This window comes from Panthera pardus, unplaced genomic scaffold, assembly GCF_024362965.1.
Source record: "Panthera pardus isolate Hobbes unplaced genomic scaffold, ASM2436296v1 HiC_scaffold_15, whole genome shotgun sequence".
Classification (NCBI taxonomy): domain Eukaryota; kingdom Metazoa; phylum Chordata; class Mammalia; order Carnivora; family Felidae; genus Panthera; species Panthera pardus.
In genome coordinates this window covers 80,009,849-80,026,816 of record NW_026526710.1, presented here as the reverse complement: position 1 = coordinate 80,026,816, position 16,968 = coordinate 80,009,849, and positions in this window count along the sequence as shown.

The window sequence follows — 16,968 nt, the reverse complement described above, 5'->3', positions numbered from 1 at the left end:
TAGGCACTTAAAAAGAAAAGGAAATTATTACATTGACTGACTTTGATTTTATGAGAAATTCCCTTTACAGTTTCATAATAACTTATGTTTTTGATAATGCACAGGTAATAAGCATCATTGTAAAATAAATATTCAATTTACCAAAGAAAACCCCATTTTTAGTAATGCTTCCAGGGAAAAAATTGGTAGTTATTTGCTTTATAGTTTCTCTATAGCTTACACATTATCTTTTATATTCCATATATTGAGTTTCTAAATGCTATACACTGAGCTTTAAATTTAATGCATGGTATCTCCAGACCTTGTAATTATTTTTCTATGTGCACTTTGATTCGTTTGGAACATCTTAGCAAGTCAAGTCAGTGACCACAGACCAGGCAGATCATTGTAGATCCAATAAGGACATTCATTATATGAACTCAATTTCCCGTATTTCCAAAAACATTTCATGACATTCTCAGTCCTCACACTTTTTAATCCCATATTATGTACTAGAGAGCAGATAATTTATTCATAAACAGACAACCTTCTGTATATTTATGGTAATAAAACCATCATTAAGCCATACAAAATGAGTTTTCTGTGACAAGATTTTTTGACAGAAATTTCCATCATGTTTAATTGATCCTTTTAGGTTAGAAATTACCCAGTAAAACTTATGCATATCAAATGAAGTAGAAAACTATCATTTTAATTATGTAATCATTAATTATCACCATATATATTACCTCGTCCTTAACTAAGATAAGTGTAGAGTTAGATCAGTAGGCTTCCTTTTAAAATTAGTTACTGAATTAATAGACAAATACAGAATTCATTCCCATGGTCTCACCTAAACCACAAGTAAGAATGGTGCCCAAAGCTTCGTAAGAAGAGGAGTGCATGGAGTACCTTGCTTGATCCAGTCCACAGGCCCAAGGCTTACTCTTTGATCAAACCCCACTTAAATTACTCTCTGTTGATCCTTGCCTGAAATGTCAATTGTTGAAAATTTACCATCTTCTTTTAATTTTTTAGATCTTCCTAAAGTAGTCTATTTCTTACTCATTAGTCTAAATCATAAGTATTTTAGGGCTAGGAATAGTGCTCTGGGTCACATTGTCCCCCAATGACCTGTGGCCTATTTAGTTCTTATTTAGTAGCCACTAACGAGCAAAGCCTTGCTATCACCCAACTAAGAGGTAAAGTCAGGACCAACAGACCTTTTGATTCCCATACTGACATTGAACAACTTCATGTGATCAGATCATTGTAAGCAATCGGTTATTTTTGGTCCACGCATAGTGCTCTATATGTTGCCACAGTTACTGTAAGTGCATTATCAAGAGAATCTGTTGTGTGTCACTTCCCATTGTTATATTACATGCATTTGAAGAACAGTAGTAGGAAAAGACCATAAATACAAGTAATTATCTCCATGGAATCAAGGCAAAGAGCTTCTGTGTTAAGTAATGAACTCTGAACATTTAAACAATTCCCAGAACATTCTCCAAGCATAGGAATCCTCTTAAAGCATCCTTTTGTATAAAAACCTATTATCTTTTCTAAACACAACAGAACTTAGAAGAATATTTGGAACTGTTTTTGATACATGATAGGTGCCATATAAACAAGAAGACCAGAGAAATGTATTTTCCTTTTTCTTTTTATAAAAACTCATAAAAAGCAAATGCACTTGTTAGATACTGGAAATCTAAACTGATAAACAAACATAACCCAAAATATTTACTGATCCCCATCATAGTGTGGATACCCATTTCCAAATAAAGTTCTAGTGTCAGATCGCCCTATGGTTCTATGGCAGCCATGGCGGTAAAATTACCTGGCGCATCTCAAGCCTGCTGTTACAAGTTTGGAAACCTGGAAAAGACCGTAAGGATCAGAAAGCAGTTGTGATCTCCGGTTGAAGTTACGTAGCGTCAGTTTATGTACTATTTATAGTGACATAAATCTAGCACTTTACAGTGCGATTTTAAAAAAGAATTTAAAATGAAAAACAAGCTGTTATCTCTTCTTCATTCTGAAAAGATACCTGTGGCATGCCTACAGAAGGCATATAGTTCATAAAATAGGCTATATCTCATCCCCAAATACTCTCTCCTCTGCTCTTGGGCCCTCTACTTACGTCTGTGTGCTGGCCATATTCATAGATAGTACAAATCAACATTCTAACATAGCGTCATCATTTGTCCATTCTTGGTGTAAAACCTGCTCTACTTCCTGTATCCCTTTACGTATTTACATGTAAATATAAAATATATTTATAAATTTATATATGTGCTTATTATACACAGTGCAATTGTGAAATGGGTGAACTAATCCTAATGTAGACTCTCCTTCATTGTGCTTGTGACCCTCTCCCAGTTCAACGGTAATAGAGTTCAGGGCGTTTCTAGACCTGAATGTTTCCTGAACCCAATTCTCAAACACTGATCATGTCTCACCTAGAGTCCTGTGACTGTCTTGTAAGTGGTATCAGTACTTAGAGTTCCCCTGCCTTGATTAAGCCCTCATTATGTTAGACTTTCCAACCCTACACTTAGTGCAACTTAGACCATATATCCTATTTTTCCAGATTGCTAGGGTACAACAGAAAGCTAAAATGAAAAAAAAAAAAAAAGTGCCTCAGATGTTTAAGTGCCCTAAAATAGGTTGATAAAGTAAGTTTGAGATCTTTCCAAATTTGTCAAGCCAAAATTTTTTTTGAAATCATTTGCATCCCAATTTATTGGAGGTAGTAAGCATATATACAGTTTTTTTCATTAAACCAGCTTAATTGTAGCAGGGATGACTTCCAGCCACACAAAAATGATCATGTTTTTCCTTCTATAATCTTTATCTTTTAATCCTGGTATCAAAGCCTTGAGACTGGATAACTTTTCATAATGAAATCACATTACTTAGGTGAAGATAAATTGTCATTATTAAAAATATGACAGAGCCCTGTGTTAGAATGTTGATTTAGGAGAATAATGTATATTTAAAATCAGATGCACACATGTGTTCATAAAGGGCATTGCAATATAAGGTCGGGTTTGGGGTTTGGTCAGATATACAATCTGAAAACTATGAAGAGCTGAGGAAAATATTTTTTATCTGGGGATATATATAAATATGATAAAAAGTGGAAATGACTGAAATATTGTAGTATTCCTCCACTCCTTTATATATTTTAGGTATATATACTTTTATTCCTAAAGGATATAAGGTGAATTCATAAAGTTCATCTCTAGATATAAAAATCAGACTCTAGAGGCGCCTGGGTGGCTCAGTCGTTAAGCGTCCGACTTCAGCTCAGGTCACGATCTCGCGGTCCGTGAGTTCGAGCCCCGCGTGGGGCTCTGTGCTGACGGCTCAGAGCCTGGAGCCTGTTTCCGATTCTGTGTCTCCCTCTCTCTGCCCCTCCCCCGTTCATGCTCTGTCTCTCTCTGTCTCAAAAATAAATAAACGTTAAAAAAAAATTTTAATAAAAAAAAATCAGACTCTATTTTCATATGAATTTAAATATTGAAACACATGTTGCAACACAGCAATGAACTTTAAAGGATCAAAAACTATAAGAAAAGAAGGAAATGTTTTTAAAAAATAAGACTAATATTGCAGTTATTAATGTGTACTTATCATTAAAAAGGTAAATATAAAACTAAGGAAAATAACCCTTAGGTCATCGATGACATATGATGCCGCGGGAATCCATACGTGTTATATTTTGTGAAGTCCTACTCTTACTGGCTTCTCCTTATTTGATTTATTTTGATCCGATTTATATAAGACACAAGACGTTAAAAAACAAAGGATAACATGAAATTTTTTAAATTCCTTAATATTATACTTCATTTGTTGATTCAACTTACGTCCAAGTATATGGTGATTCTTACAACGTGGTAATGATTTTGTTTAATTAAATATGGGGAGGAAAGTTCTCTGTAGCCAAACACTTTGTTCAGACCTGGGCTTGGAGAGGGAGAGGATGCAGTAAAAGAGCTATGGTTTGTGGTTCACACACATCCTGTGTAGGACCCCACACCCCCAACTTCAGGCCCACAGTGTTCAGTGCAGATTTCTATCACCTTGTCCTGAAATTTGAGTTTACGTATCTTCTGTCTTCACTGGAATATAAGTTCCAACAGTGAGTGTCTAAATTTGTCTAAATCCAGTGTTTACTGTTCATTCCCTAGCACCTAGTAAAATGCATGGCTTATTGTAGTCTCAGAATAGTTCTAGAAGGGTGAATGAGTGAATGAACGAATGGGGTGCTTTATGACTTACTCATAATCCAGACATTTCTCACACAGTTAAGTGTCCAATAAATATTTTTTTAGTGGTACCATCTGGTACTTCTATCCAAACTGCAGAAACTCAGGTTGATTATAAAATATTGAGCAAGGCATCACAACACAGCTTTAATTGAGTTTACTTATTCAATTGTCAATTTGCATTTCTTGAAAAAGTTTGCTACATGTTTTGTATATTTTTAAATATATGTGCATTATTATAAGAGTTGCTATTGAGTCAGATATCTATTGCTTATTTTCTTAGCGACATCAGTTCATCCATTGTAATCTCTAAATTGGAATGAATGAGTATTAAAATTGACATTTCGCAAATGTGTTTTTAAAGGTTTTAGTTGTTGAAAGGATAGAGATATTTTTTAATTTAGTGTCAGCTTGGCTGGTCTGCCTTTGTTTTTATTATCCTTTAGTCCATTTGAGAGAATAGATGATATATATTTGAGAAATTATGAAAAGACATAGGAAAAGCACTGACAACATTTTGATTCTAATGTTAGGAGATAAAAATAAGGAATAGAGAACAATTGTACAAGTTTTACTGAATATATACCCAAATTGGATTTTTTGCTCATTTCCAGCTCCGTATATTTTAAACAACATGTTCATAGCCAAATTATGATTCTAAGCCAAGCAAATACTACAACAGAAAGGTTATTTTGCAGAAATAATAGTATTTTAACTTCCTCATCTCCGGGTGAGTTAACGTCTTCATGCAGATCCCTTCCCCATTTAGATAAGAGAAGATAAAGGAAATTGTATTGCAATTTTAATATTTCCTTTGTCACTGTGAATAAAATCCATTAATGCTAGGGCTTTTACAAAGCCATCCTATGTGGACAGAAAATACAACCAGGTTATTAACCGAATGTAATTGCTTGGTGATAACAGAGTCTTTGAGTCTCTATTTGAAGCTTATTTAACTTTAAAAAGGCTATCAATTAGGACACCACATTTAAAGCAAGTGGGAAAATTATGCGTGGACACTTTTAACAATAAGGTGACACTTTCATAAAAGAGTACATATCATTTTAGAATACCGACCTCATTCTTTAGTATTGTTTAAAAATAAGAGAACTTAATATGGGTTCTTTTTTTTTTTTTTTTTTTTTTTTTTTTTTTTTGGTCCCCTGGTACCCAAAGGCCCGAGAGAGCTAGACATTCCCAAGCCTCAAATGGTGGGTGGAGGGGACATCCACAGTCATGTTGCCCCTACTCCTGGTGAGCGCGTCCAAACAGCTCAGGCGAGGACTACAAACTACAGCGTGCACGTGTGGGGGTGGGTTCTAGGTATCCCTAGCAACAAAACATGTTAATTGCAGCACTGAAAGGTGAACGTATCTTCATTGTCTGTATAACTTTGGCACTGAATTTCGAAGTCCTAAATCCAGGGCATTTTGTGTTCGGTGATGTCATTCATATCTGCGGTCTAGGTGGGGAGGGTTTTCACATGGAGCGGAAGTGGTGGTTCATGGGAAAACACCGACTTGGATAGCAACCTGAGCGTTATAGAAGGTCTACTTAAGATCATAGTTTTGAGGGATTCCTCTGTGACGGGCACTCCTCAAAACACATAATAAATATCCTATCATGAATTTAGACAATCTTTTTTTTTTTTTTCAATTTGGCAATGGATTTTATTTTATTTTTTTACGTATTTTTGAGGTGTTTTATTTTTTTATTATTATTTTTTTTAAATATGAAATTTATTGTCAGATTGGTTTCCATACAACACCCAGTGCTCATCCCAAAAGGTGCCCTCCTCAATACCCATCACCCACCCCCTCCCTCCCACCCCCCCACCCCATGAACCCTCAGTTTGTTCTCAGTTTTTAAGAATCTCTTATGCTTTGGTTCTCTCCCTCTCTAACCTCTTTTTTTTTCTTCTTCCCCTCCCCCATGGACTTCTGTTAAGTTTCTCAGGATCCACATAAGACAATCATTTAAGTATGAGTTTCCTCCTTTATAAACATGTTAGATTAGAGGAGATATAGTTAGGAAGAAGTTCTCATGAGCTCTACTCAACAAGGTTCTTACTCTGTACTTTTTCTCTCTCTTGAAGATGGAACTTAGTCTAATCAGTCTAATGGGGGCATCATTAGATGGGGGGGGCATCTAATGGGGGCAAACCCCATATTCAGGAGGGACACTACACTTTCAGAGATCAGTTTGAGACTGTGACTTCTCCTATTCCTGCTCCCATTTCCTCCAATTATTATGGGTCAGGCATCATGCTTATCTTTGGATGAACTGTCATCAACAAGACGATGTGGTCCTTGTCTTCATGTGTCTGAGAGTTTCCCTGTCTCTTTCCCCCTCAATAAGATTAGTAAATTGACTTCTGAACTGTTTCTCTGGGACAAACCTGGCAATAATGTGTCTCTCCATCAAAAAAAAAAAAAAAAAAAAAAAAGTTCACTGCTTCATCACATGCTCTTTGACTATCCATGAGTTGGACCATGAAAAACAAACCTGAGAATCCTTGTCTTTGGCAGGGTTAACAAAAATGCAGGAATTTCTTAATAGATATTTTACACTTGAAATTTGTACATATTTTCCTCAAGCCATAAAAAGTAAATAGACAACCATTTCTAAGCCTTAGTTTGAGATACATTTTAAAATGCTATTTTATGTTATGCATTCCTTTTGAAATTTGATTCAGATGACTATAATATTTGCACGTTCCAAGAGAGATAATAGGGGCTGCTGAGCCCCTATTTTTGCAACTGAGCAACTTAGATGTGAACGAACAGGTACTATCTGGAGAACCCCTGGATCTTGTGCAGAAAAGCTTCAAAGCCAAAAGGAGCCAGTTTGCAGCTCCCAGAACATTCTAATATTCTAGGACTAGGGTGTCTCAGAACTGTAAACCATTTTATCCTGCTTATTTTTGGAGGAGGCACCCCCCTCCCCTTCCCACAAGCCTCTGGAGGGATGCCCAACTCAAACTTAGAAACAGAATAACCCATGACCTCTCCATCTGCCTTCAGTTTCCTGTCCATCCAACCGCATGCCCTGTCATTTCCTCAACACCACATGGAAGCTGTCTTTTATGCCTTTGCCATGCCTTTTGCATTTTCTCCTCATATCTTTTCTGATGGTCCCTTCTTTTTATTCATCCAAAACTTCTTGAGGCTTACATGCACGGCCCATACTCACCTCGTCCATGTAACCTTTCGGAAGCTGTCCATTCGACACGGATTATCCTGTCTCTGCATTCCTACACACTCAGTACATACGTTTGACACCCAATAACCTGTCACTCTGTGAGGTGTCCTCTTGTTCTGTGTTGTGGCAAAGCTGCCGCATTGTGAGACATATGCCTCTAAATCTGCTCTCTTCTCTCAGACTCCTTGAATGCTTCCAATGAGGGTCTCCACTACAGTCTGAGGCTCTTGATAGTAATTTTGAGTTAGTCATTCCAGATAAATTTTTTTCCAAGCACTTTTGATAAGTGACCCTCAGTATTTATGTCATGCATGTGGGAGTTAGGCACAAGCTCTCATGGTCAACATAGGGTCTGAATTGGTACATGCCTGTTAATTATGTAAGATAATATGATTTTTGAATATTAATAAGTACTAGAATTTATTTAAAAGGGACAAGGAGCCAAACTATTATCTATTTTTAGGATAAGATATCTGAAGCTTCGTGACGTTTATGTCCTTTCTCTAAGTTACACTTCAAGGACGAGTCAGTACTTAAACCCAGTCAGACTTTCTCCAAAATATGTGCTGTTTCTTAAGAAGTTATCTAGGAAATAAATATGCTAATTGGTAGAACATAGGGCGCTAAATTTTCTGCTAATACTTCATTCGCTAGATCTGTCTGAAATCCAAGAAAAATTTTACAATATCGGCTGTTACTGATAATGTGGACAACTACTGTTAAACCAGTTTTGTAGATGAGGAAACTGCATGTTTAAGTAGTCAAAGGACATGTGCACTCTGACCTCTCAGCTTGAGATCTTTCCGTGATTCTAGGCAGTCTTGACAACAAAGGGATGTACTTCCTGTATCTCCAATGGCTCTTCTTTACTTAGTGATTGCCTTCCCATCCCAATGGGACTAAGCAGACATCACTTTCATTACAGTTTTTCCCAAACACTGTCTCTACAAATAAATGTGTTTTGTTTATTTTTGTTTTGTCGGCATGTGGTAATTCTGTGATAAGCCCTTCAGGTTCAAAATGATTCTGCAATTTCATTGTTGCGTATTTAAAGTTCACTTTTCTTTTTTTTTTTTTTTTCTCATTTTTATTTATTTTGTGGCAAAATATTTTGTAGTCACAGCCTTCAAATTCAAATTGAGGCTGTTATTTCCCTTTAAGCATTACTAGCATTTTATTCAGGGATCTTTTCCCTTAGTGAGAAACAGTAGAAATTGGCATCATACCAAGTAGGCTGATTCAGCAAGAACTCACCTGGCAAATAGCCCATTTTGTTTTATACTTTTAGGTTTTCTGTTATGAGAAGCTATAATGGGTCACAGTAACTGGGGACAGAATGCTCATGCAAATTAGGTTTTAATTCCTTACTGTCATTTATCATCTATGTTGATTCTTTTGTATATACAGAAGCCTTACATATTTCTTGGCTATGTATGTCATACAAGTAAGACTTCTATTTTGTTTTAATTTTTCCTTGTATACATTTCTCCATTTGTAGAATTAAAAATTAAACCCGCACATAGGAGTCATTGGTTTGGACAGACCCTTATAGGTAGTTCATTTTTAAAGGTAGAAACACTGCTTCATAAATAGAGGATTAAATTCAGTAAGAGACAATAAATGCTTTAAAATAGATGATGTAGGCACATTCTAACTCAAAACCTTAAAAACCATTGTCTATCGTAACTACAGAAAATGTTTAGTTTCACTAGCTCTTGGCTGAGATTTAAGAGCAGTCCATATATGTCCTAAAAATAATCAATAGTAAACTAAAATTTATATGGTTCCTGCCCTGTCCCAGCAATTATGCTAAATTTTATACATTTGTATGCATTATACTGTCAAAGAAATTTGATGGAGTGGAGATGATATCCACGTTATAGATATGGAAGCAGGAGTTAAGATCAAATTCTCAAAGTCACGCATCTTGTGAGTAATAAACCAGGTGTGGGACTTCCAAATCTATGCTTACTGTTTGTCCTCAGTTTGGTAGAGAAAATGTGTTATGGTAATGGGACTTTCAGAATAATCTGTAGTTTAAAATTTTACTTGGGTTTTGTGAGCACAAAGACTGTGACCCTGAGATTTACGATTTGGAAATATAACCGTTAGTGTGGTCACATGTGATACAAATAAAACACCATTTCTTATATCCCCATTATTTCTTTGCTGGAGAAAGAATCGATACGACTGTATCTTGGTTAACGATGTCACTAAGAGTATGTCAGAAAACAGGAAGCTTGATGAAACCTTACTCTCAACGACACAAATAGCTGTGAATGGTTTTCAATATTTCTAAACGGAGGTGAGTGTGAATTGGTGTCTTAAAAATTTTAAACTTTCAAAGGTACAGTAATTTTTTCTCTTTAATGTGTATGAAGGTATTGATTACATTGAGAAGGACTTCATGTTGGTACTGAAAATAGCAGATCACTTGGCCATAATGAAGAGGAGATTTATATCTGGCCAATGAAAAAGAATATTGATATATATTTTATTACCACACTACTGAAGGAAAAAAACCTTAGCTTGTCAAATTTTGAATAAGCAAGAGCCAACTATTAGTTTATATTCCTTAAAAAAATCCCAATTGTGCTGTAAATAATGTTACTCATAATTTTTTTTATATCAATGATAACCCTAAACTTCTCTGTCTGGACAAAAATGCACCGATTCCAAAAATTTCTTCTGTAAGAAAACACATATGCTGAATCCAACTGAATGATTTAATATTTTTTGCTAAGTTCTATTAAAAACTCCCTTTTCAGACGTCACTTTCTTTGTCAAAACCCTAAGCTTTGCAACTGAACATAAATAAAATTAAGAAATGTGAAATTTCAAAAATAGAATGAAATGTGATACAAATTAGTATAAACTGCCAAGGGCCAACAATGTAAATGATACAGTAAAATGCATTTGTTACAATAACTAATCATAAACATGTAGTCTATGCTGTTTATATTGTAACAGTTAAAATTTCAAGCCAGAAACTCAGAATGTAATGTTAGTGTTGAAAAGCTGTATGAAATCTGTATGTTTAAATATTAAATGAAGGGGCGCCAGGATGGCTCAACTGGTGGAGTGTCAACTCTTGATTTCAGCTCAGGTCATGATCCCACAGATGATGGGATTGAGCCCCATGTTGGGCTCCACCCTGAGCATGGAACCTGCTTGGGGTCCTCTCTCCCCCTGTCTCTCTCTGCCCCTCCCCCTGCTTGTGCTCTCTCTCTCTCTTTCTCTCAAAAATAAATAAACATTAAAAAAATAAATATTAAGTGACAACTTTGTAGACTTCAAAGGAAAATAAAATCACAGGTAAGAACATACGTGTCATTCTAATTGAGGGTCAGATCTACAGTAACATGTTTAACAAAGTTACAAAATGTTCTGAATCAGAAGTTGATTTTCTTAATTCCATAATAACAATGTCACAGGGCATCTCTCATGAAAATAAAACTGAGCATCAGACTTTCCCCCTATTCTCCTTGAGGTCTTTATACCGGGGCCCAGATTTGTAGTATCACAAACGGATAGAAAATGGACTACGGGGTCTAGTAGACGTGGGTGGGGGCATTGAGTGAAATAGGTGATGGGGAGTAAGGAGTGAGCTGTGATGAGCATCAGCTGAACTAATAAATATTATACTGTATGTTAACTAGAATATAAATAAAAACTTGAAAGAAAAAACTTAAAAAGATACATGCATTTTATAATAAATAAAGATTAATATTTTGCACAAATAAGAAAATCCATTGCAAAGCGATACTGTTATAGGAAGAGGTCACTTTGCTGCACAGGCATTTTATATCTATGGCAGGTGCAGAAAGCATACACGGGACTAGGTCAATAGTTACTAGGAAACTCTTTCTAAGCCTTGCCATAAATAAAATTCTTGTGAGTCTTTCTAGTAGACTATTTATAAGTATATAGTGAGCTTTATGCTTATATTTGGCATATGTAGCTGGAGACAACTTCCAGAAACATCTCTGGGTCAGCTCAACTCAGTACCATGTGATGCAGTAGGAAGGCAGGGAAATGGAAACTGCAATTATCCTGTGACTAAACAATATACAAGCATACAACCAAACACAGAATTAACTGTACCCCACTTTTAATGCAATAGAACAACAGACTTAAAATCTTTTAAATACTTTATAAATGTGATATGTCACATGCAGTCGGAGAGGATATCCGATTTTCCAAACCAAATAAAACGATTAATATAATATAATAGAACCATGGTACCCTACACAAAATAGGATAGAAAAATGAGAAATCATAATACCAATAAAGTTCATTATTGAGACACTATGATACATCATTAAACGCACAGTTGGAAAGTTGGGAAAGTATAGCAGAAACAACTGGGGTGCCTGGGTGGCTCAGACAGCTGAGCATATGACTTCAGCTCAGGTCATGATCTGAAGTTCATAGGTTCAAGCCCCGTGTCAGGCTCTGTGCTGACAGCTCAGAGCCTGGAGCCTGGTTTGGATTCTGTGTCTCCCTCTCTCTCTCTCTGCTTGACCCCTCCTTGCTCTCTCTCTTTCTCTCTCTCTCTCTCTCTCTCAAAAATAAGCATTAAATAAATAAATAAATAAATAAGAGACAACAGAGGCAGGGTAACAGTTACAAAACAGTATTTAAGCTTTTCTATTCTACTTTTAAAGTTTGCAAGATGACAATGGTGTACCTGAAGGCATCATCTAAAATAAGATGTAAAAAAATGATCATTGATGCACATAGGAAGTCAAAATATTAGTAGGAGGCTAGATGGAAGTATTTCTTCCCATTGTTGTTTTCATGAGTCAAAGTAAAACTGAATTTTGCTGTGGCGTCAGCATGTGCTCACAGGAATAGCTATTATCCTCACCCAGAAAATATCCTCTGACACCAAAACGTACACAAAACCTAAAAGACATTGCTGAATATATCCATTATTTATTGTATAGAAAACTGTATCTGACTGTTTTAAAGTTTATATATCTTGAAAGAGAGAGAGAGAGAGAGAGATTGAGAATGAGCAGGGGAGGGGCAGAGAGAGAGGGAGAGAGAATCCTAAGCAAGCTCTGGGCTGTCAGTGTAGAGCCCCACGTGGGGCTCAGTCTTCCCAACGGTGACACGACCTGAGCCAAGATCAGGAGCTGGATGTTTAACCGACTGAGCCACCCAGGTGCCCCTAAATGTATCTAATTTTGGACTTGAGCTTTCTCTAAGATCTCTTGGAACAAAACACAGCCTTATGTGTATATGTGAAGAGACCACTTGAACTTCTGAGTGCATCATAAACACAGGAGTAAAGCTCTTAGTCAGAATTGGGTGTGACGCCCTCTGACGGAGGTGCAGTGGATTCTAAATGCATTGCTAGAAAGCATGCGTAAATGCAGAGGTGGTAGTGTCTGAACGTGGCAGGAGTTTGCTCAACTCCACGGCATCGTTGTCGTGAACCTCAAATGGTCATTCTGGTCAACTTACATGTTCAATGGCATCGGCACACCATACCACTCTGTCTCATGCTGGCACTGCAGGGAGTCAGCAGGAGAACAAGAAGCCAGGGAGGGTTATGGGGGGGCTGTTGCTGTGGTCCGAACTTCCCCTATGACTCCATGACTCCACATCCTTCCACACAGTGTGATGGTGTTAAAAGGCAGGGACTTTGGAGGTGATTAGGTCATGGGGGGTGGAGGCATCACGAATGGGATGAGTGTTCTTACAAGAGACCTTGCAGAGCTCCCTCACCCCTTCTACCATGTGAGGCTACAAAGAGAAGTCTTGCCATCGAAGGAGAGCCCTCTTCAGGCCATGCCAGCACCCTACTCTCAGACATCTGACCTCCAGAACTGTGACAATCAGGTGGTTTTGTGTATGTTTGTAAGTCCCCCAGTCTGTAGTAATTTCCTATGGAAGCCTGAACAGACTAAATTAGATGTAGAAGTAGGAATATATATACTTTCAGGAATGAAGCAGAAGAAAAATGGAATGAAACATAATTCATGTTAATCTGTCTCCCCTCTCCCACCCTAGGATAGAAACAAAGAAAGTCAAGGAACAGGAAAAAATGATACATTTTTTAGTGATACTAATGATCTTTACTTCAGATTGAAGGAAGAATCTATTCATACAATTACTAGGATTTTTTAAAATAATCTAAATAGTATCTTTTGACACAACAAACGTTAAACTGTTGAAGTATTTCCGATGTTAAGACTACATGTTTTAGACAAAGAAAATGGAACTAGGAAAAGGCCGAGTTTACTGCTGCAAGAGATTCTAGACGGCTGAGCAAGTGAGTTTGTAAAAGTTAACAATGAGATCCTGTGTCCGAATGGGACATCCAGAGCTATTCATTCCTTTGGTTTGATCCAGAAGACTGGGATTCTTTATTTTATTGCACCTCTGTCGTTCTCTCTCCCCTTCTCTCCCTGCCTCCCCGAACAATAATTTCTGTATGATCAGTCATGACTCTGTAATTTCTTTACTGATGGGAGCTTGTCTTCTGAAGAAATGAAAACACAGATTCTCTACCCAGCATAAAAGACTACCAGAATGTCTAACTGCAATAATATATTTAGGAAATAGAGAAAGCATATATTTCCTTTTCCAGCTAATGTATAAATATTAAGAATGGTTTCTCACTTCATAAATTTGGACAAAAACACCATTTTCCATTTGTAGAAGAAGCATACAAGAAAAAAACATCACTTTTCAAAAAAAAAAAAAAAAAGACGTGGTAGATGTTTTACCAGTCCTGCAATGAATGTTTTACTTCCCTTGAATTATGTAATCGCTTTCAGGGGATTTGAAAATAATTATTTCAGTAAAGGGCATAGAGCTCCTGAACTTGCATAATTTCCCATAAGAAAAATTAAATCAGAATTATAGAAGTATATCACTACAAATGCAGTTGGGCCTGAGGCAAAGCCTGGAAGAAATAAGAAGGCACTAAGCCACAAAAATCAGGTTCGCCTCGAGCTCTGCTTGTCCCCAGCAATCTGATTTCAGTGATCATTTGGTCAAAGACCACAAGTGCATAAAGTACCCATGGCGTTGACAAGATTTACAACTGAAAAGCAATGGAATATTTTAGCAAGAACCCAAGCAAACTTAAAAAAAAATGAATGGGAAGAAATAGATTATATTAAAAGTAAGGGGTTTGGATAATATCTAATTCAAGAGTGACCTTCACGAAAGCTGAACAATTCATGGAAGAAAACAATTAGAAAAGAGAATTGGATTATCTGAGTGGGCAGTCTACAGCTACAAAATTATTTGTATGAATGGAAATTTCTCCTTCCAAAAAAGAGACACAGATTTTTTTTTTTTATTTTTTTGAGACAGAGACAGAGTGAGAGTAGGGGAGGGGCAGAGAGAGAGAGAGAGAGAGAGAGAGAGACAGAATCTGAAGCAGGTTCCAGGCTGTGAGCTGTCAGCACAGGGCCCGACGCAGGGCTTGAACCCCCGGACGGTGAGATCATGCCCTGAGACGAGGTCGGACGCTTAACCGACTGAGCTACCCAGGTGCCCCAAAACACAGATTTTTAAAAAACCCTTTAGATTTCCTGATCAAATTAGTGTTCTCAGTCATGATATTCTATTATTATAAATAACATAAAGCATAAAATAGCCTCAACCATCCCACTAATGTCCATATATTATCCTTGATATTTCCTGTTGAGCATTCAAAGTAGTGGGGAATTTTAATCAGATCGCATCAATTTTTTTGCCACCCTGTCCCACCTCCACACGCACACTTACTGTCATACCCAAACATCAGTGACCATGTCTACCTGTCTACTCTGTTCCCAGAGGACAGCATCTGTGACAGGGGATGACAGTTACATATCTGTTTATTTAATGAATGGCATATGATAGATTTTGAGTTAATGGTCTAATAGCAGTGGAAATTAAAATCTTTTCTTGAGAGAAAAGCAGTTTCTCATTTCCAGGAGTTTCTCTGGGGTTAATAATGAGAAATTAGAACAGAAGTGTATATGCATCGGTATTTATTGCCATAATATTTTAAGACTTGAAAGTTGAAGACGAGCTCCTGGGGGCCTCAGTTGGCTCAGGGCCAAACTCTTGATTTTGGCCCAGGTCGTCATCTCACAACTCTTGAGTGCACGCCCTGCATCAGGCTCTGCATGGGCAGCATGGAACCAGCTTGGGATTCTGCATCTCCTTCTCTCTCTCTCCCTCCCCTGATTGCTAGCACTCTCTCTCTCTCTCGTAAATAAATAAACATAAAAAAATTTCCAAATACTCAAAATATAATTTTGGTGAAAAAGCAAGCTCAAATATGCACAGATATCATAATTGTGGTTATAATGTATAGTCGTGTATTTAAAATCTAGATATAATTTACCATTTTACAAATCAGTGAGTGTGTGTGTGTGTGTGTGTGTGTGTGTGTGTGTGTGTATGTGTCCAGGGAGCGGTTGTATAGAACAGACATAGACATTATGAGCATGAACTCTGAACGTGAATCCCAGTTTTTCCACTTATTAAGTAAATTAGTAATAGAGTATATTTTTGTAAGAAGGGAATGTATTAAATGCAAATGTATTTTACATTTAATCTCTGATGTAATTTCTCCAATATATGACTAGTCCGTAAAGACTTTCAGAAATTAAATAGGAACCTCGACTGGCCATCCACAAGTTTTAATATCCTCATGTGATAAGGTCTCTTAGTATCCTAACCGATGTTCATCAGATCTGTAATAGTGCTATTAAAACCCACCAGATGCCTATTGACCCCTCATTGAGAATATTTGTGGGAATTCTTAGGTCTGTAAACTTATATATGCAAATTTCATTAATGCTGAATCAACACTTACCTTTTTAAAAATGTATTATTTTTAATAGCACAGACTAAATTTTAGGTTCTATGGGAAACCCCTAAATTTTTTATTCTGAAGCCAGAATTAATCCTGGACTTAAATAGATGAAGGCATTTATTTTTATGCACCCAGAGGTAATAGACTTATTTTAATAAGCTTGATGAAGCTAACACTGCTAAAATGTATCTTTAAGAGAGTAGAGTTCAGGTTCATTTAATGGGATGAGGTATAAGATAAACAGTAGATTTAGTAGTGTAGGTTTATTTTAATTCTTCATTTTACTGTCTTAAAGTAGCCCAAAACAACTTAGTTTTTCTCCTTACCCTCCCTCCTTCTTTCTCTCTCTCCCCATCATTACATTATGTTTTTTGTCTCTGCACCAGCCATGCTATAATACGTAAATAAGGCACAAATATGATGAAACAGCTGATTTTATTTTCCATAAAGAGATAAAAAGTGATAAATAGAATAAAATACAATTCTGTGGGAGTTATATTACAAAACACTTGCATTTATGAGCTTGTCATTATTGTCCATGGAAGAGGAAATTCCAGTTTTGTCTAGGCCACTGAGACTTTTCTTTTTTGCTTACTGATGAAAAATGCGAACAATCGAGGGAGGGGAGGGTGGGAGATGGGTATTGAGGAGGGCACCTTTTGGGATGAGCACTGGGTA